Source organism: Macrobrachium nipponense, chromosome 17, assembly GCF_015104395.2.
Source record: "Macrobrachium nipponense isolate FS-2020 chromosome 17, ASM1510439v2, whole genome shotgun sequence".
Classification (NCBI taxonomy): Eukaryota; Metazoa; Arthropoda; class Malacostraca; order Decapoda; family Palaemonidae; genus Macrobrachium; species Macrobrachium nipponense.
In genome coordinates, this window is record NC_087210.1 from 18,877,982 (window position 1) to 18,902,011 (window position 24,030).

The window sequence follows — 24,030 nt, forward strand, 5'->3', positions numbered from 1 at the left end:
TGCAATACTGTTTGTTATTATGATTGCAGACATAGACAGTAATGTTAAGGACTCGGTAGTGAGTAGTTTCGCCGATGACACAAGAATAAGTAGAGAAATTACTTGTGATGAAGATAGGAACGCGCTACAAAGAGACCTTGACAAAGTATACGATTGGGCAGAGGTAAATAGGATGGTATTTAACTCTGATAAATTTAATCAATAAATTATTGAGACAGAGAAGGAAAACTATATGCATATAGGGGATGTAATAATGAGACAATCACAAATAAGGAAGGAGTTAAAGACCTTGGTGTGATGATGAATAGGAACATGCTATGCAATGATCAAATAGCAATTCTATTGGCAAAATGTAAAGCAAAAATGGGAATGTTGTTACGGCACTTCAAAACAAGAAAAGCTGAACACATGATTATGCTTTATAAAACATATGTTCGTAGTCCACTTGAATATTGCAATATGATATGGTACCCACACTATCAAAAGGATATTGCACAAATAGAGAGTATACAAAGGTCCTTTACAGCTAGAATAGAAGAAGTTAAGGACCTTGACTACTGGGAAAGACTACAATCATTAAAATTATATAGTCTAGAAAGGAGAAGAGAATGCTACATGATAATTCAGGCATGGAAACAGATAGAAGGAATAGCCGAAAATATCATGGAGCTAAAAATATCAGAAAGAGCAAGCAAAGGTAGATTAATAGTGCCCAAAACTATACCAGGAAAAATAAGGAAAGCACACAGGACATTAATCCACTATGCACCAGCATCGATAATGCAGCGTCTATTCAATGCGTTGCCAGCTCATCTGAGGAATATATCAGGAGTGAACATAGATGTGTTTAAGAATAAGCTCGACAAATATCTAAGCTGCAACCCAGACCATCCAAGGTTGGAAGATGTAAAATATACCGGAAGATGTACAAGCAACTCTCTGGTAGACATTAGAGGTGCCTCACACTGAGGGACCTGGGGCAACCCGAACAAGATGTAAGGTCTGTAAGGTAATAGGTATATATATATATATATATATATATATATATCTATATATATATATATATATATATATATATATATATATATATATATATATATATATATATATTATATATATATATATATATTATATATATATATATATATATATATATCCCCAAGTTACAAACCCCAAATAATTTTGTCAATTATTATTCTACTGAAAACGTCATTGATTTTTTTTTTTTTATTCAAAATCTATATAACTGACATAAGTAAGTACACTACGGGCAACTTCTTAATGTTTCAATGAGTAATTGAAAATATTTTACTCTTATTATTATTATTATTATTATTATTATTATTATTATTATTATTATTATTATTATTATTATTATTATTATTTTATTATTATTATTCAGATGAACCGGAGTCCCTCCCACTATATTAGGTTAAACCCAATCCTAACATGTCCACATAACTAGTCTTTAAAAAGTATTCTAATAAAAGTTTGATTTGCATGAAAGAAATATAAGTACTGCTTTTATGCCACAGCTACTATAAGGATTAAGTATGAAAGGACCGTGTCCTCCACTCTCCAAGGAAGAAGGAAGACACGTTGCAGGCGAGTGATAAAGCGAATATCAGCTGTTACATTTACAAGAGAAACCAAGAATTCCAAACAGACACAGAAAGAAGACAAAGCCAATTTATCACGAGTAAAACTACTTGCATCTAACTCTCGGAAAAATGTGGATTTTGCAAGGAATACCAAAGAACAAAGAATCCCTTGAAAAATTCCAGATATTCCAATATCGGACTTTAGAACAAGAAATTATACCCCTGTTACGGTGGCATTCTCGTTATTGGAAGAATTCAGTCCGCTATGGAACCTTATGGGTGGAAAGAGGTTCCTCGAATAGCCATTTCTGAATGTGGTAAAAGCTTTACATGATTAAACTTAACTTATAGGTACGATGTTATTGTAATAATCTGAAATCACATGGTGCCTTCATAACACGTCAAAAGTAAGTAAGCTTTTGGTAAAAAAAATGATAAAATATTATTGAATTTATGTATAGTATTGATGTATAATGTGTCAACTTTAGGTTACAAAAAAATAAGATTTTTTTTTTTATAAAACATTAATTTTCATCAATATATCAGAAGACCACGGAGCCGAAAACTACAGTTAAAAGTACATCTTATCAGGTAAACAATCATTATGTTTATTTCATGCACTGCATTTGAATCAAAATGTTTATCTACAACATTCAGGGATATACTGTGTAGGGTTGCTAGAAAACTAGAAAATGAATATATGGTTTCGTATATTTACAGAAATAATAACATGCTTACGTGTACTTTAGTGCTAATGTTGGACTATTCTATGTTAGCAGCCTCTCGAGGTTTATTTCTAAAAGAGGATAGTTTTCTCCATAGGTGGTTAGGAGAGTTTTTAAGTGAATTCCGGGAAGTTGACAGAATTCAAATTGATAGGCCCATTAACTCATTTGGTATTTGGATAAACATTTCCTATTTTTTATTACTATTGTTAAATTCCTGAGGAATATATTGATCTCGTCGATCAATAAATGCAATTAATGTATAGGTTTTACAAGATATAGGTATAATTCAAAATACTGCATTAAACCTATCGGACAAAAAGGGATTTGCAGAGGAAGCTTTACTGCTTCATGTTAAGAAATTCATTAGAGTTACCTTTGAAAAAGCATTTTTCATATAAAATGCTATATTTTATTATAAATTTAGTAGAAAAAGTATATTTTATTTGTTTACATGTTATTTAGAGTAATAAGTTTCAAATGATTTTTAAACACAAAGGTTACCTTTGAAGTAGCATTTTGCGTATAAAATGCTATATAGATATATATTCTTTTAACAAATATAGTAGAAAAAATATATTTTATTTGTTTAAATGTTATTTAGAGTTAGATGTTTCGAATAGTTTTCAAATACAAAGCTAACTTTACGTAATTAAACAGTCCTCATTATAATATTTCTGATTGCTTGCTGATGCTTGTTATTCATGAGGTGGCATATACATGTACAATCTACGTTCGTGATGACTCGCATCCAGTATCATGATAATATGTTTCAAGTATAACTGGTCCCCTTTAATTAAACACAATACACCGTTAATGCCCAATCAACTTCCTTCTATTGATTCTATTCAAGATGAAGTCTCAGAGCAAAAGTCTTGAATAGGTTCCATGCATGGATTAAGTGATACTAACAACTTCAATCAGTGCAAAAGCAGGACATTGCCATAACTACGTTTGAACAGGTTATTACAGTAAAATAAGTAACGACGTTCTTCCCCTCTACAATTACCATTGTTATTCCCCCATCGGCCATCAGAAATGTCGGTGCAACTTTGGTATTCATCAGAATCGATGTCAGTAGATGTCATTACGTGCACCTCATAATAAACGATCATACATAATTATTTATGAAGTAAAGAGGGAAGAAAAAATGATTCTAAATTCAATGCATAAATTTTGACATATAAAGATGAATATTCATTTCCAAACAGAATCGATGTAGAAAAGGGTGTTTTATATATTTTTGATGATGCAGGAAAAGTTGCTTAAGAAAAGATTTCAAGTTAAACGACAACTCGTATTGTTAATCGGTTTGTTACTTGCAATTTCAACTTCACGGCGCTTATGGTTTTCATTGCTTCCTCACAGACAAAAAGCGTACCCTCGTGCTTTTGGTTTTCTAGCCGAGTTACACCGAAAATAAGCTGGGAAAAACTTAGCACTGTTTATACAACATGTAATAGTTCAAAGGTGCGCAAACTTTGGGTTGTATACATTGCTGTTGCACCGTTTCTACTAAACAGCTCCTACGATTAACAGTGCACGTCTGACTAAGGGTTCGAATCAATCTTGAGCGAATATTAAAAGGAGTTCGAGGTGCCAGCTTTTTTTTAAAATAAGCCCATTTAGCTCAATGTCCTCGAGGATGCAAGACCGTGCTGCGCATTTTTGCAATATGCATGTAACAGGGAGAGATTTCGGTTGTGGAATATGACAAATATAAATAGGTGAGTTGTTAACAAGCTTAATTAAGTGTGATGGCGTATGTTTACACTTTATACTTATATTGATATGTATTCTAATCCTCTTTCCTGATGTTGAATTATCAATAACAATAATAAAAATGAAATGAACGAACATCATCATTATTCGTAGTAGTAGTATTAAGAAGAATTTTTGTTACACGATATGCACTAATGTATAGACACAGAGATAATCACTCAAATAGGAGAGCAGTGACAAGATAAGGGATTTGATTTATGGGAAAAGAAATATACAAAATATAAAAGATAAACCGGAGAGAGAGAGAGAGAGAGAGAGAGAGAGAGAGAGAGAGAGAGAGAGAGAGAGAGAGAGAGAGAGAGTTTCTATTAGTATCCTCAACGGTTCTCCAAAGGGAGATGGAGAGTGAGAGACAGAAAATTCTATCAGTGTCTCAACGATTCTCCATATATATATATAAGGTCTCCATTACTACCAAAGAAAATTAGTGTGTAATATTACATAACAGGGCAATATATGTATATTTGCAGACGCACTCCCCGCATGAGAGCTGCTTCATTTATATTGAATAAGAGCACAAGAATGAAAATAAAATGTTGAAAAATCTGAATTCTGTCGAAGTATATTTGAATATGTTATTTTAATTCTTGCGATCTTTGACAATCACTTTTTAAAGCGAATGGATACAAACTTTTCTCGCCTTGCTAATTATTCTAAATCTTTCACCAACGGCATCGTCTCGGGGGGTCATCCACATGAAAAAGCCGAAGTATTTATCGCAGTTCTGATTTTGAAAAATAATTCGAAAAATAGCTAGAGATACTTACACACAAAATCTAAACTGCTCTTGTATGCGTTTTTTGGGCACTGGGTTCATGTATGTGCTCTTATCTCTATGCAATCAGGCATCCTAGTGCCAAATTCCTCCATAACTGTTGTACTCATATATTACGAAAATCATTGCAATTTAAGCCTACATGGCCACCTCCAAACGCCAAAGTATTAAAATGAAACGTCTCTGTCCATACTGAGATTACTGGGTTTCTCTAGGGCAGAAAATCGTTGTCCTCTTAGATATCTAGCAGCCACGGGTTCAAACGTCACATCTTAATATCATGGGACTGAGCTTTCTATGATCTCGTGGGATTGGGTATGGTTAATCGTATCAGTGTTAAAATTGGAGGTTAAATAGATGCATTAGAATCCACAAGTTTTAATCATATGGCTTTACAAAACATCCTTATGCAGACTGATGCATTACAGACTTATTACAGAATTACGTGACTTTACAAATATTGATACTTGAACTAAGTGTAATATAAAAGAGAAAGTCAGAATGAAGTTCCCTGTTGCACAAAACCCCCAATCAAGAGATTAGTATATTCAAAGAACCTTCTCTGAAGCGAATTAGCATTCCATTTTCTCTAGTATTGGATGCCAAGAAATTAAACTCATACCTTACAATTCCTGGTTTCCTTTAAAATTCATATCTCCATGTACTTGAATTAAGAAATACATTTCTAATATCAAACCAAACGCTGTTACATTACTACACACATAGAACCCAATGAGTTTTTAATGTTATAACTAGGGAAAACAATATATCCTTAAATCCATTCCCTAAATCCTCAAATTCGTTCTCTCTCTCTCTCTCTCTCTCTCTCTCTCTCTCTCTCTCTCTCTCTCTCTCTCTCTCTCTCTCTCTCTCTCTCCAATATCCTAGATCAAGTCGTAAGAGCAATTTGTATCCTGATCACATCGTGATAAACGATGAGATTGCCATCCAATAAATGGCAGAACACATACGTCTGAAGTTGGCTTAATGAGCCCAATTCAGGGCTGAATTATGAAATGATCTGTATGTGGAATGGGTGGCATATATCGCGGATTGGGGGCGTGAGGGCGAATTAGAGACGTTGGATATACATATATTGATTCTGTTTACTGATGGGTCTTGTGAGGCGTGCGGCTGGAGCACCAGCGGAATATTAAGATCAGTATCCTAAGGAGTTTGCATTTTATACATGCACCAGGAATGACCAAAGAGAGGAAAAGAGAGCGAGCACAAGTAAAGAGTGATGCTCTCTCATGTTGGCATATAAATAGTTTTATTCATTTATTTTCCCGAGCGACGTTTTACTCTGATAGGATGTCCTTATACGGTTTCTTAGTTTTCATTATTATAAGCCTTTAAACACCAGCGCCTTTTAATATTCCTAGCAGCATGGTGGTTACCCTGTCATTTAAAGCACAAAATTTAAACGAGAAAGTTGCTTTAGACATAAGTCGTATATCTATCCGCTAAGCTATACATATTATATGAAAAACAGAATTCCAGTAAATCTAATACTCGTATTTGCATTTTCTTTATGCTCATAGAAGATTTCATGACTTCTGCCTTCCGTCCTATAGACCAGGTATGGCTCATTTTTATTTTCCGTTCGAGGTCTTGTTTCAGAGACTCAAGGGTCTTAACTTAACTGACAATTTGAGTAACTTGCAACAGAGAATGTCAACTGCTTTGCATGACACATATAAGAGCGCTAAGGTAAAGTGGACACCTTTTTTCAAAAGAGAGGATATGAAAATACTCAAGTCCTTGAAAGAGCAAGAAGATATTATAATATGCTGACCTGATAAAGGCAAAGGTGTGGTTATCCTCAATAAACAAGACTACGTAAACAAGGTCAAAACAATACTTTCCGATACTTCTAAATTTAAATATTTAGGTGAACCAAGCTTTTTAGAAATCTTTAAACGAGAAGATAAAATTAACAGATTCTTGAGGAAACTAAAAAATCAGAAAATCATAACGGAAGAAACGTATCAAAAACTTTTTGTTACAGGGTCATCCTTTAGCGTTTTATACGGTCTCCCAAAAATTCACAAAGAGGGCTGTCCTATCCGACCAATTGTTTCTTCTTATAATAGCCCAACATACAATCTCTCTAAATACATTGTTACTTTACTTAATGAACTCCCTCAACCTGAATATACAATAAAAAATGGCTTCGACTTTCAGAAACTTATTGTCATGCAGGACTCAGATCACTATGTGGTTAGTCTCGATGTAGACTCTTTATTTACCAATGTACCCTTAGAAGAGACAATTAACATTATTTTAGACAGAGTTTTTTTAAATGCTGATGACACTTTACCAACGGTTTTGAATAGAAATTTGTTTAAGCAATTATTGGAACTTGCTGTGCAAGATTCCGCTTTCGTTTTTAATGGTCTTCTGTACTCGCAGGTCGAGGGCGTGGCCATGGGGTGCCCTTTAGCCCCGATTTTTGCGAATATGTTTATGGATTTCTTAGAGAAAATTTTTTTAGCCGAATGCCCAAGTTCTTTTAAACCAACTTTTTACAAGAGATATGTAGATGATACTTTTATTTTACTTAGACATGCATGGCAGGTTGATGCCTTTTTGGAGTTCGTGAATACTCAGCACAGTAACAAACTTTACCATAGAAACTGAAAAAGATAACTGCTTACCTTTCTTAGATATCAAGATAACCAGAGATAATAATAAGTTTAATACTTCTGTCTATAGGAAACACACCTTCACAGGAATGAGGAATAATTTTTATAGTTCGTGCCATCTCCACTTTGGTCTGTAGAGCACTTAGGTATGCTTCTGAGTGGAAATCTTTCCACACTGAAATTGAATTTTTACAAGATTATTTTTTAACTAACTCGTACCCTACGGAGGTATTTTATAAAATGGTAAACAAATTACTTAACTTAAACTTCACGGAAAATACCCCATCATTTGATGTACCAAAATTACCCATATACGCCACTTCTCCATATTTTTTCAAAAATAAATTAAGAGACCGTATCAAGAAAATTATTGAAAGAGAGTTCGGAAGCCTCAAAGTTAATTTAATACCTGTTAATCCTCTCAAAATAGGCTCACTTCTTAGTCATAAAGAGAATTTGCAACCGTTTATGCGATCCAATATTATTTACAAATTTACTTGCCCGGGGTGTCCCGGTACTTACGTTGGATCGACGAAATCGCTTGTTGCAAGTTCGATATTCTAGTCCTTTGGGAGTAAGCTACAGAACTGGCCAGAGGATAACCAATCCTGAACTTTCTAATATAAGAAATCATGCAGCTCTCTGTGAAATTGAAATTAGCAAAAAACATTTTTCGATAATTGACAATACCAAGCATAGCCAATATATAACGACACTTGAGTCTTTACATATCAAGCACCTCGTTCCTTCCCTCAATTCTAGTCAATCCTCTACTCAGCTTTTCTTGGCGTAGTCGAGATCTGGGCAAACGACGGTCCTACAGCCATTCCTTTCTTGTCCTTCGCTTTATTAAGGTTAATATTCCTTTTAATCCTTAATATCAGGTCTACAATTTTAATGTCACCTTGTAAATGGTTTTAGTATTTTTTTAGCTTTTAACAATAATTTTTATGAATAACTTTAGTATTTTATGTTTTTCCTTTTAAAATAGCATGTAAACTTTAATTATATTTTTTTTATAAATGTGAATTTATTTTACATTACAGACTGATGATGTGTCAGGATGACACGAAACGTATCTCATAATGATAAACTCCTTAACTGATCTACTGAGTTTCGGTAACCCTCTGATGTCTACATGTTCGCACCTTATATATATATATAGATATATATATATATATATATTATATATATATATATATACTATATATATATATATATATATATATATATATATATATATACCACTCGCATATCTCGATCGGAAATCAATGAATTTGAAGCTTAGGTAGTATAGTTATCCATCAATCTATAAATCTTACAATTTTAAACTGAAGCTAATTGTTAGCTATGCGTATGTAACAATAAAAAAAATACTTTTACGATATATTTGCAACAACGTGATCGCATGTCTTCTTTTGCTACATTTCCCAATCTATGCAACAAAAAGTTTTCCAATGTTTTTGTGGCAAAATATCCCAAAGGCATTTTAGTATCGCTACCTTATAAAGCTTTAAAAGGTAATTCTAGGCAATAACACCGCACGGACTGCAAGGAACGTTCCCGCGAATACGACAGCCACGGGACTGTGGCGTCAAATGTAGTTCGCCGTGTTTAATACTGGCCTCTATGGGTTAATTACAGTCGACCCCCAAAAATAACGGTAAATTCTTATTAAACCCAAATACTGTAGGAAACTGTAATTTCCAAAGAAGTACCAGACGCGGAGTTATTACTAGATCTAACCTTTAAAATATTGTACAATAGTAATGAAAAAATTAGGGTATTTCTCTATAAGCATTCCGCATCGTTCGTCCCCGCGAATACGAAAGCCACCAGGAATTGGGCCGTTAAATGTATTTCGCCGTGTTTAGTACGAGCCCCTGGGGGTTAATTGCATTCGTCCGAATAAATATTACTTAAAATTCTTGTTCAGGAGGTAAAACTGCATAGAAAAACCGCAACTGCCATAGTCTAGGCCTACGCGGAATAGTAATATTGCCTTTTATAGAATTTTTCAATAAATTAAAAAAAATTTATAAAAATGCTGTCACACTTAATAAACGCCAATAAAAATTAATATGCATAATGAGAAGTATGTCAATAATGATCCTAACAAACCTGTGAATAATGTCTGATGAAGAGAATGGTCATTATGGGACTAGAATCCTAATCAAACTGTGAACAATGAAACACTTAGGTTTGAATATCAATAAATTTGATTGTGTCAGTTATGAACCTCACGAAATTGTGAATAATGATTAATATGATAATGGCGATTAATGTAAGAAGGAAGGATACATAAGGCTAAAAATGTTTGTACTCGCCCAAATCTTACTAGTTCTCGTCTTGTTTGCGATTTTTGTAGAGTAGTTAGCTGCGTCATTTCTTTCATAATGGTGGGGGGTTGGGGGGGGGGGGAGGGGGGGGGGGTGGGGGGGGGGGGGGGGTGCGGGTCAACAATTAGCCGGAAGAGGTCGGTAATTCTGAAACGTCTACATCACAATCTGAGCTCGCCAAACGTCGACGTGACAGAAATCAGAGGACACGGCATGGCGTGCTGTGAGGCCAAAACGACGCATACCCAGTCATCGCAATCTTCTTGGTACTGGAAGCCCTAGAGTTTTTCACCCAGTGGCTCTGCTACTTGTTCCGGCGAAAGACGTATGTTCCAGCCAGTTTCCCATACAATCTGTCGTGAGCAGCTCACAAGTGTTGTAGGCATGTTTCTTAACATGGCGAAAACCGAATCTTGCTGCAAAATTGTAATTTTACAATGGTGACATCAGACCGACTGACATTGTTCTAATCGAGGTATTATTGCTACAGTGTCCTAGTGCTGAAGCCAGACTCCAAACGCTGCTGGTTCGAGGTATGCTTTTGGGTATAGTGCCTTGCACAAACTGGCTGAATTTGTATGTGTCATTTAATGCCAGTGATTTTCCTGATGCCACGGTTCATGCCCCTGAGGTCGTGTATTGCCGTTCGTCCTCCAAACAGCTTTTCCATAACAATTTGGGTCCTAATCGAAGGAGTTGCATGAATGGAATGGAAGGCAGTTTTTCAGTGTTTATATCCTTGCCCAAAAAGGTAACTTCTTGCTGTTTTCGGCCTTGGATTGTTTCCTCAAGATAGTGGCTTCCCTTCGAATACTCCTTTGAAGTATGTCGTCTGCAAGTTTACGTACCCTTTTGGCCGTTACGCCTTGATGATCGCTTTAATCGTCTCATCCTCCACTTTGGAAAAAACACTCGTTCTCGCAGTTACAAGGGAGACAGACCTTCTTGTCCGAAAGTTTTCTATATACCACTGTTCTTAAAGTTTGGAATACAAAGGCCAATGTACTATTTTTCTTCCCGTTGTGCAAGTGATCACCCTCATTTAACAAAATCTTCCACTTAGGAGTCGTTAAGTAGCGTGCTGGTGGTGGCACTGGAGATGGCTTCAAAACTTGTGCACAAGTATGGAACTGCAAGCAGAGCAAGAGGATAAATCATCACAATCTGCATTCACTATCTCTGTAATAAGGATGCACTCGTCACTTGAGATGTCACTGTCTTTATATAATCGTAATAATAATGGGATGTTGTTCTTTTTCTTATTATACGGCTAGTTTCATCTTTATCTTTTTCTCCCCACTGCTTTCCACTATAACCTCACCTAATAAGCCACAGTGAAAGATCCATTACAAGAAATGGCTCAATATCACCATTACCTTCATCTGAAAACGAAACGTCGTCCTAAATAGCTTTACCTTAACCATAGAAGCCATCACAAACAGATCTGTTGTTTGTTTCACATTATCTCGGGACGGCTAGGCTACACTGAACACTTCTGTAGAATCTGCGATGTCTTAGCTCATTTTAGCGGTATTATGTCACTTGGTGATCAATAGCACTAGCGAGAACAACGATCAAGTTGTTTATTCACGGAGCAATCTCGTGCACACGGTGAATGCTGAATATGGCAGCGATTGGCTCACTCGCCGCCGCTGAGGGGAGGGGTACCCCCTCCCTAGTCCCTATTATTTGATTGACCTTATTCCTTATCTTATGGTGGCTCATTAGGAAAAATGCGTATAACGTTACTCTCCATGAAAGTTACCTTTATATATATATATATATATAATATATTATATATATATATATATATATATATTATATATATATATATATATTATATATATATATATATTATATATATATATATACGAGAGAGAGAGAGAGAGAGAGAGAGAGAGAGAGAGGAGAGAGAGAGAATGTGTGTGTGTACGTCAGCTTTTGCACTGTGATTTCTTGGTACTCATTTCAGTGCCTTATTATCAGCTTTTCATTTCATAAATGTTCATTAATGTTCATCGTGGATGTACCTATTTAATCGCTAGCTATTGACGATCGCAGAGCGACAGCACCGCAGAATCTGGTGTGTAAATCTCTCATTATTTTTCATTACTTGTTTAAAACATTTGCCTTTACCATTTTTATAACGTACGCAAATGTTCCAGATTTGCGGTTTCCTTTTGATTTTTTATTTATTAGTATGTATTTACAATATGTAATTTTCACTATTATTTGGAAGTTTAGATAAGAAAACTATTTCTTGTGAATATCATTAAAAGAATCGTTATTGACAAAATAAAACCTTTTAAGGAAACCAATCATGAAATACGTTTGCTTGTGCCAGTCATTTTTATCATGTGTATCATGTTTAAATGCAAATCTGGGCAATGTCTTAACGCGTTCGATATAATGAAGTGTGAAATTCTCCCTAATCTGATAAACTGAATAAGCAGCTGAGATCATTTCGAAAGACAACTTACTTCTGACGACAATCTGTTCCTAATCAAATCAACTTCGTCTATACCATAGTTCATTTCATTAATCCCTCCCCTATTTCGAGGCTGTAACCCACCATTCCACATCTTTCCTTAACTATCTTCTCACCGTGACCTCTTAGCATGCACGTACTACATCCCTTCCTGTGTTTTCTACCCTCAGTAGTCGTGTCACATATTATGAAAATCAAACAAAATTGGAGTATAAATGTGAGTATGAGACAGTGACGTAAATGGTTATATATACATATGTAATGTGTGTGTGTATGCAGACAATTATATGTATATGAAATCATCATGGCCAAAAATGTAGTTTAACCATTGAATGTTTGCAATGATACTTGTGCTCCGAACGCTTGTCTGCAATGTACTGCAAAGCAGGTACGACGAGAAAATTGTCGAAGTCAATAATAATAATAATGAAAATAATAATAATACGTATATATGAACCTAAAGATCAGTGCTACTTACGCTTAAGGTAGCTAGGATCATTATAAATGAACTTTTTATTGCGTTCTTACTTTACTACAGTAAATGGAAATGAAGATATAAGTTAACTAAAATTTATTACAAGTTGTATTTCTGAAATTGCTGCGAATTTCCTTAACAAATAAATTCTTCAATAGACCCAAAACACAGTTAAGCCCAACATTGCGAAATATCCGCATTCATGTTTCATGGGATGATTATTTTTTATTTGTACGTATATAGGAAAACCTAACGATCAGTGCTACTTACGCTTTAAGGCAGCTTTAGATCATTATAAATAAACTTTTATTGCGTTCTTACTTTACTACAGTAAATGTAAATGAAGAAATAAGTTAACTAAAATTTATTACAAGTTGTATTTGTGAAATTGCTGTGAACTTCGTTAACAAATAAATTCTTCAAAAGACCCAAAACACAGTTAAGCCCAACGTTGCGAAATATCCCCATTCATGTTTCATGGGATGATTATTTTTTTTATTTGTAGTTTGATTCATAGTCTATCTATGCCATAAAGCTAATGATTTCATTACGAGTCATTGCGTTCACTTTCGATGCTTCTCTTTACCAGGTAAATAATGGTTCTTAATCGTCTATTATGTTGACGTGAATTGTATATAGACACAGCGTTTGTATGCGGCTTCAGTACGCTTTTTCCGGGTGATTTACATTCCATTATTACATTTTACGCGCTTTAGGACAACTGCCTGTAGATTTTAGGCAGAATTGCATTCAATTTTCATGTGAAGAGAGAGAGAGAGAGAGAGAGAGAGAGAGAGAGAGAGAGAGAGAGAGAGAGAGGAATCCTAAAATTCTTAGCGCGCTGTCATAATAATTTCGTTTCTGACGATAATTTTAAAAATTTGTGTCCGCTTCTGTGCCAAGGAAAATTAAAAAGGATACTTTCTTTTATTCGAATTGTTGAACACTGGATTTTCACGCATCAAAAGATCATAACTTGATAAGTTTGGTTACCTAGGCATGTATGTTAAATACATTTTTAACGAATAGTCTAGTTTCCTTCCTCCAACTTTTTCCTTTCATGTTTTCCCACATTAAACCCGATTAGTCTCTCCTAAGAATTATTCCACAAATTCACGATTTGCTGTCTTGCTTTCAGCCTCAACCCCAACGTCGCCACCACTTCAAAGATTTCAGCTCTTAATAAAAATATGTGACGTGATACATCTCTTCACAACGGACGAGGTATTGTAGTGAACGTAATTGAAGATAATGGAATGAAATTTAAATTTTCCATTTATGAAGGCAGAAGCCTCTCATCATGTGGCAAATACCGATTTTGGAAACAAAACTTTGGCGTCGATATTTTGAAAAAAATAATTTACAGTTTTCCTAGGTATTGGTTGCTTTGAAAATGATAGATTAGTGTGTCCAATTGCTTTCCTGAATACGATCAAATCAATGAATTAGAGATGGCATATGAAAATAAATGTCAAATTAATCACTTTTACATGAATGTTCGAATGAAATTAAATTATATTGTATGGGTATTCAACAATTTTGATGGTAAGGCCTGAAAGTTTCTTCTATACTTCGACAAAATAGAAGAACTCTCGTAATTATGACAATGGCTACGAAATAGGATTCTGACAGATTTTGTATCCGGACTTGAATACATAATATCTGTATTCAAGTGATTTAGCACTGAATTATATGCTCCGACAATCTGACATTGATGCCGAAAATTACACTGTTACCTTATTCTTTAATTTCTTGAGCCCCGTAAGGGCAGAGGGTGCCATCTGCACCTCACGTGGTGCACTGTAGGTATTACTAAAGGTTTTTTGCCGAGTCCCATCGGTCCTTAGTTGCACCCACTTTGTAGCGTTTTATTTTGCCTCTATTTCCGCTTCTTTTCTTTCATTTTGCTGTAGATCACCTCTACCTTATTTCTTGGTGAACTTGGGTGGGGGGAGGGGGGGGGTGTTCCAGTTCCACATTTGGGAAATGTACTCCATTTCCTTTTATTTTCCGGAATTCTTTACCTTGCTGCCCAACCCCTCCAAATCCCTCTGTTAATTGCATTAAGCACCAAAAGGGCGAAAAGCCCTAGTGCTTGGCTTAACAGCATAAATTTCATAGTCATTGAGTTGAATCACATCCGTGAGTTTATCGACACCTACCACTGAAGATTTAATATCCTGGATTTTTAGTTTTATTTCTTGGCTTAGTTTTTACTTTGCATTTTAACAAATCAGTGGAACTATGCTTTTTCAAGGCACTGTTCTACATTACTATAAGTTGTTATAAATACCTGATAGCCTCAGTGATGTGGTAAATGCTTTATTCTGTGGCTTTACGGAGTCAAATTCAGACAATGGAAAAGATATTCTATAACCACGACAGTATCGTCTCTACATGGATATAACATTATCCTCTGGCTGATTATTCAAAGATTTACATAATAATCCCTTGATAATGAAGAGCACTCGAATAACATCCACTCCCTCAAGTCACCCAAACACACCTTAAATATACTTGGAACGGTCAACACCCTGGAGAGTTACCATAGGCAAGTCAAATTATGCTCAGGTTACTTGAGTTGGCATTAGACTCGCATATTTTTTTTATATTTACATACTTATTCATGTTACTTCTTTATTTTTAGCGAAAGAACTCACAAAATTGACGGTGAAAAGGCTGGCAACTCGTAAAGTATATAAGGCAACATCACTTAAACACATTCAAACGATTCTCCTTGTTCAACATTGGAAATATTGTGGTCAGTGTCTTTCCATCTTACTGTTTCACCAAAAGAAAAATCCTTGACGAAAGACCACAAAAACAATCAAATTTATTGAAAAGCACACGACCACATATGATAAATGCAGATGAATAGGTTAACAGGCAAACACATATACGTACACACAGGGAAAAGGTGTTTTTCTAGTCTTCGTCGGCATTCAGTGAAGATCATCACACAGGGCATTCGGAGAATCTTGCTTTTTTATTTTGTTGTTTATTATTCCTTTTCTTTATTTGTTTAGCCAACTGCTCCGTAATATCTCAGGGTGGTTGAATATTTTACATATATAGGTCTTTAATATCTTTATCTGCTTTTACGAAACTTCAATCTACATATAGTGCATTTGGGCAGTATTATGTCTATGTGCTCACTCTGCCGAGAAAAATATAGTCCTACTTTCCGGAGAAGCAGGAGAGTTTATTTCATTTAATATTGGACTTTACTGACGCTGCCTTCTCTTGGCAATGCAAAAATGGCACAGACTTTGCAGAAAGATGTATCTCATTCTCAATGGCGACTCCTTTCTTTCATACTGCTGTTGACCAACAAACTCTTTGTACATTCGTCGTCGCTTGCCGACTCACTTTACTCTTGAACTTGGGCAATTTTCTTCTTTGAAGAAACTTTTCATGAAAATTTGGATATGAATACATTTCTATATGCCGAGCGGTATTAACAGTATGTGTTTAACTGAGAAGAGCAATCTCTGTGAACTTCAACAAAGTTTGCAGTAACATTTTTTGTATCTAATATGAAATATCGTAATCTATACAAGCATATCCACAAGCATATCAGTCTAAATTGCTAAATATTTTTATGTCATCTCGTTATGAACCACTAAGGGTATTCGCTTGCAGACCGTTTGGCAGAAACTTGGGTTGCCTGATCACCAAGTATTTTCCCCGGTTTTCAGAGAAAATTCCGATTGATACTGCATTGTACCTCTAACTGTTTTAGTCAGCTATCTCGCTTACTTATGTAAGATCCTATAAGGGATAAGCACTTGGCACACTATTCATTCTACTACCTGTGGTGCCTCGTGATCTCTTGTCCACCATCCTGGCAGCTTGAAGTACCAAGATAGAAATGACATGCTCGATGAGGGAGAGACCAACACCTACTGATGATGATCGTTAACTACTAACCAAGATAATCCCCAAAACCAGCAAGACTTCCCTATTCCAAATATCTCTCTCTTTCTTTTCCTTTTCCCTCCTCACCCGTTCTTCTTCCTCCCTCCAAACTTTAATCTTTTCTTCCTCCTCCCCATCTCCGTTTCCGACCATTTCTTACCTCTTCCAGATTTTGTGCACACAGTCAGACACGACTGTTACCACAGTGCTGAACTTTCATTGAAAAATTGCAATCATTCTCAATGATCAAGCAATTTTCTACTACTCAGTCCAAATGAAAAATTACACAGATCCTATATTGTAGAAGGCTATGCATGAGATAAAATCAAAAGAACTATCAATGGAAACTACTACGACCTTAAAAAAACAGAACTTAATTGAGTATGACTCAGAATATAAGGTAACTTCCTCCCTAAATAAAATTAGTCAGATACATACGTTGCTAGCCGTATGAACCCTATAGGACTATACACAACACATATTGTATGTGCTATCAGCAGTATTCAGAAAAACATGACAACTGTGATTTAAAAGATTTTGTAATTATGGTTCTTATTGAGATTCTTTTCTATTTAGGCATGACAGCTATCTCATAAGCTAAATTGAATATATAGCCTCTCTCTCTCTCCCTCTCTCTTCTCTCTCTCTCTCTCTCTCTCTCTCTCTCTCTGTATGTGTGTGTGCGTGTGTGTGTATCTCCCAGAATACTATATGTTTACATTTTGTAGAATTTCGAGAGGGATAATTTATAACAGAACTTCTGTACGCCTTAACCTAACCCAAAGCAGAGACCTAACCAAAATCAGAGAGACATTGACATTAGGTGCAAAATTAATTAATCATCTCTCTACACACACTACCACATTTTGTACGATTGCCTTCTTCCATTTAGAAGGTTCGGTACCGGATCCCTCCAACATCCATCTACACCGACTATAAAAAAATATATATAGTTTAACTATCACGAACCTAATTCGCCGACTGAATGATATACAATAACGGCAGTTATCTAAGAATAGGAAGGATGGCCAACGTTCCGATTTCCATTTCAAAACATAATCATCAAGAACACGTATTTTACCTATTTGTGTGAGCTTTAAGACAACGGGATGCGTTTAGATATCGTTTCTTCAACAGCAACGTGCATCAGAAAACTACATTTTACAGCGACTGCTAAAAATGAAAGAAAATGTTCTGAAAAGTGTTGAAAAAATAAAACTCCTCGATAAAACAGGATCTTAGGTGATTGTAGAACGCAAAGAAAATCGCAAATACTTACGGGATAGAGTAACTTATATAATCGTACACAAGTCTATCAATCAAAAGAATCTCGCAGAAGAAAGCAGATCGGTGTCCTGAGAGCTAAGAATTTAACGTCGGTAAGACCAGACTGCGGAGAGCGTTGATTCACAGAAGGAAAAATTGAATAGACTGAACCATGATTTTAATAAAATTATGATTTTGATAGTGATGCTCCATGGGAAAATCATATTTAAAATAGGAGACTTTAATTTTTGATTCGTGAATTCACTTTTCCTTAAAAATATCGTTAGATTTATCATAAAATGGCAAGTCTTTTCAGGGGGCATTCTTAGCCAAGGTCGCTGCCACTCTGTCGACTAACCGCCCGGTTTGTCATTCACTTATTCGGGAACAAAAGCAAGTGAGTTAATAGAGTCAATATAATATAATAGGTTCACTGTAATAAGCGACTATTTGAATTCCAAATACCTAATAGTTCTTTGTAACTTTTCATTCCTGTAAAATTATATTATTAATCAACGAATTAAAACTCAGGAGTATATGAAGCAAAATGTTTTGCAATGGATACATAGGTCTATTAATAATCGAAGGTCTTTCAAGGTAGCGTAGCTTCAAAACTGAATAAATCAGTGATTCAATCATATCAAACCAACCAAGGCATAATTCTATTTGCCTCTTTCCATGCATCCCTTGCATTCGCAATATAAATCCTTGTGAAACACATTACCGCCTGATGGCTTCTCCTAATATCCGGGATGTCGCATCAGGGGCAAATTTGTTAGCTCAAAGATACTGCCATTAATTGAAGATGATTTCGAATGAATGCTGCTTTCTGCTCCAAAAATTTAAATAGTTTCATTTTAATATTCATTTAAACAAGTTTTATTCTTTGTCAGAATAACTGCATTACATTGTTATTTCTTATATCAGGAAAGCTATTCAAAATATATTATGTTGGTTATTGTTCATACAAAATAACAGACCGAAACTGTACAAATAAACGTTGTCGGATATTTTTTTTTTTTTCACTTATAAGCATCAACCGTAATGAAGCTAATGACAAAGTAAAAGTTGCACAGGCAAAAGAAGAGGGAGAATTATAACATGATTTCATCGTCCTTTATAAGCGTCTCCTAATCATTCCCAGATAATTTTACCTTAACTCACAATAAACAAAAATCGATAGTATGATTCATTTGGGAGCAATTTTAATGTATCCTGAGTGTAAAGATATATATATATATATATATATATATATATATATATAATATATATATATATATATATATATATATATATATATATAATATATATATATATAATATAATATATAATATCTAATATATATAAACATGCACATTCGAGATAAAATGCAACTAAAAAATAATATAATGTGAAGTGATCCGACAACGATTGAAGTCAATAAGGTAACATAGACAATAGCATCATTACTACTGAAACGATTCATATGGAGAGATAATTAATTTCTAAAGCATAAATAACGATTTCCTCTTTAACGTCCTAGAATGAAGAAGACAAAATTTAGTGCTCATTATCCGCTGAGATTGCGTAATAATATCACCGGTTTTCCTTAAAAAAATTATCATTCAAGTAGTTTTTCTTTTTATCAATGTAATGGTATAAACTACTCACGGTCACGTATTATCATATTTCCTTTCCTGTCCTCAGAAAAAACTCTCACGCCATCTTAGACTAGACGCTCTGGCGCTCTAAAAGAAATGAAAGTCAGTACAACAACGGTGGCTGTTGCTCTTCTTGAAGACAGGCATCTTTGTCACAGGAGGTGAGACTGACGCTTTTGCATCTCACGCTTGAAAGAAATTACTCTCATTTCTTTACGGAGAGAGAGAGAGAGAGAGAGAGAGAGAGAGAGAGAGAGAGAGAGAGAGAGAGAGAGACTGTTACGTTGGAAATACCTTCAGAGTTTTACTGAATTCAAAATAAAAGGGCATCATTGCTGTTGAATTAACAGCAATGATGCCCTCAATTAACTAATGCAAGAAGACTTACAGTTTTCATAACATAGAAGAGGGAAAATTAAAAACAGAAAAATCTGGAGATATGACCAGATTTATTCACCCTCAGATACCAGTTTAAACAAAGATGAAAGACACAAGGTTTCTCACTGTGTGAGGAAACGGATTTCGACACCATGGGCAGTTCGCATGTTATGTAAATATGGCACCAGAACTTAGCAAAAGGAGTACAAGATAAGTTCGCTTGTTTAACATTCATCTCCGAGAGTAGATGTTTTTTAGAAAGTCATGGAATGTGACTTTTGGTTCTGTAGCGGTGGGGGCTTCAGCTCATTTCTACTTGGCAACGGAATTGCAAGGCTGAAGATTCGGGTATGTCAGTATCGGAGTGTGGGAGTATTGTCATACAATTCTGTTTTAGACTCAAACCTGCTAGGTATTGGATTTCAACGATCAACGATGAGTTGATCGTAAGACATATGCCCAATTAAGAGAAGAGTTCCAATGGATACGCCCACCAGGCTTGACGCAGGTGGGCGATAACGAAGGCCTTAAGTAGATAAAATCCAGTTACACAATTAATAAACAGTACTGTTATCCTCTCTCTCTCTCTCTCTCTCTCTCTCTCTCTCTCTCTCTCTCTCTCTCTCTTCGTTGAGGGGGGGGTTGGCGGGGGGCGGTGCCTGCTATAAATTATAATTGGATATGATTGCCTATCTTATAAGTCTTTATTTGAAGGTATGGCTAGGGACCAATTCAAGCGATCTCTCAGTATGAAAAGCGCCTTGCTGATTTCACCGCTGCCAGTTCGTAGGTGATATAAAACAGAAGCTTCTGTGTTATTTTGTTTTTCAGGCGACTCCTTTTTCAAATCAGCAGTTCGTTTCTTTATTGGAGTAGCTCGAGAAAAAGAAAGAACAGATAGAGAACTTGAGCAATATAAATGCAACAACAATCTAGTTCATGTACCGGTGGAAACTGTATAAGTGATTATAATGAACTTGCTATTGAATGTAGTGTTAATAGTGAGATGGTTTTAACATTGAAATGAAGGAGCTGTTACTCTCCTTTACAATTTCAACCTGTTTAGGAAAACAGCTGCACAACCTAAACCCTCACGAAAGATAGGAGTTTATTTTCATCATCTTATACGTAATATACCTCTTGAAATTGGAAGTATTTCGTTTTGAAAATAAAGTTTCAACACGAAGAATAAAAATGATTTTGTTATTTATAAGGGATCATAAACTGCTCGCCTAAACGAAACTTCCGCTGATTTGCCTCCGACCTTCCGCTGTTATTCATCAGAATCTCTCTCTCTCTCTCTCTCTCTCTCTCTCTCTCTCTCTCTCTCTCTCTCTCTACTCTCTTTCCTCACTTAATCTTACGAAGGGAATGACAAACTGTCCTGGAGACCGAAGCGCGGAAGGCGCAAATGAAGGCAATAATTTTCCCTTAAACCAACCGCTGACAAAACCTTGAGTTTTCAGCACGAAAAAAGGAGAAAAGAAAACAAAAACTAAATCTTACATTGAAGCTCTCAATAAACAACTGGGTAAAATGGAGAGGAAAGAGATGTAGGGTCATTTCCTTTTTCAATATCAGTTTGTGTTCCGGTCTGTAAAAGCTTCAAGAACTAATCACCCAATCTTTTCCTCGTCTAAGACTATTTTCTTTCTGTCAAAAATGCAAAAATGTCTCCTAAATTTCTGCCCTAACGCCGTACCAGTGTTCACGGAAAATGATAATCTATGGATATTGTCATGAAGACAGAGAGAGATTTTCTCACCGCCGATGACTTTGTATGAGGGCGGGAAAGAAAGTGTGAGAGAGAGAGAGAGAGAGAGAGAGAGAGAGAGAGAGAGAGAGAGAGAGAGAGAGAGAGATTCTTGTGGAATAAAAGTCCTTCATACTATCATTACAGTCCATGAAAATATATAATTAGAAATTTATGAATAAAATTTAGTATTTTCGTTTTCTAAACTATAACATGTTGATTCGAACGCTACATTTCATATACAAATGTGTGGCTATAATGATTATGGACAAATATAAGACATTAAAATTACATGTTTCACTGATAAAGTATGAGCACTCTCATGTGAATGAAACGATATGTACATGTAATAAAATTAGAGCGAATTTTTAGGACCATCATTCATTTATATTCCAGGAAAAAGTTCAATTTATCATTCTTTCGTTGTATTAAGCACTACAACACTACCAAGTCGAGGTGGGGATTGATGCTGCAGGTGGGGTGGGATCTGCATGCTGGCCTGCAAATCAACGAATACCTGAGCGCGAAAGGTAGTTTGAGGGTGGGTGGGAGACAGCATAAACTTATAGCCTCTTGCGGTGGTGGAGTGGGTAAAAGCTTCACTGACGTCCTGGATTTGTATGGTTTCATGGGTTCGCGCCCGGGAGCCGGCAATTCTATTATAGCCTAATAAAATTCCCCTTCGGTTAAGTATATTTGAAAATATATTAATTCCGAGGTAGAGCGAATTAGATATTAAAGGACATTTGCAGCTCGATGTATGTATATGAATCTCGGTAATGTATAGACTTGTATAATAATGGCTATGTGCAGTCAAAAGCACTAAAACACTACCGAGGTCGAGGTGGGTTGATGCTGGCTCCAAATCAATGAATACCTGAGCGCGAAAGGTATTTGAGGGGGGGATATGGCATAAACTTATAGCCTCTTGCGGTGGTGGAGTGGGTAAAAGCTTCATTGACGTACTGGATTTGTAAGGTTTCATGGGTTCGTGCCCAGGAGCCAGTAATTCTATTATCGCCTAATAAAATTCCCCTTCGGTTAAACATATATGAAAATATATTAATTTCGAGATAGAGCGAATTAGATATTAAAGGACATTTGCAGCTCGATGTATGTATATGAATCTCGGTAATGTGATAAGACTTATATAATGGCTATGTGCAGTCAAAAGCACTACAACACTACCGAGGTCGAGGTGGGTTGATGCTGGCTCCAAATCAATGAATACCTGAGTGCCAAAGGTATTTGAGGGTGGGAGACGTCATAAATTCATGGCCTCTTGCGGTGGTGGAGTGGGTAAAAGCTTCACTGACGTCCTGGATTTGTATGGTTTCATGGGTTCGCGCCCGGGAGCCAGCAATTCTATTATCGCCTAATAAAATTCCCCTTCGGTTAAGCATATATGAAAATATATTAATTCCGAGGTAGAGCGAATTAGATATTAAAGGACATTTGTAGCTCAATGTATGCATATGAATCACGGTAATGTGATATGACATATATATATATATATATATATATATATCTATATATATATATATATATATATATATATATATATATATATATATATATATATTATATGCAGACACAAAGATTGCTAAGAAAAACTTATTATGTAACAAATATTTCCCAATAATAACCGATTCCATTTCTAGCGCAATGAAGTTCCTCCTCCTGTAATTCCTTAGGGCTTCTTTCCTCTCCGCTCCCTTATAATTATGGACGATAAATAACAGAAATGGATAAGGAATGAAGGGCGAGTTAATTAGCTCAACTCATTTCTGATATTCGATTGCTTATGCAGGTAGACGGCACTGCATTTGTTATAGGATTTCATAGAAACTACAACCTTATGAGAGAGAGAGAGAGAGAGAGAGAGAGAGAGATTATGTTTAACTTTTATGAGAAGCATTGTTATCTGTCGCTAACAGTTAAACCCGTAGGAATATAATCCTTATAAAAAATCTAAATACATGGCTCCTATAGCTTATTCTGATGCGATCATTTACCAAATAAGCCTTCATATTGTTAGTTAATAACATCCAAGACGATTTCGTATAGAATTCAAAGGATTTGAAGCAGCTACCTTAGATACCTACCTCTCTATCACTACTTCGACCTGGATACCTTATAAAGATCCCCACGCAGTTCTCGAAATGGTAACCTTGGCATTATTCTAATAATAACAATACCACCTCCTCCGCCAGTCGCCAGGTTGTTCTTGTATTCTTTTTTC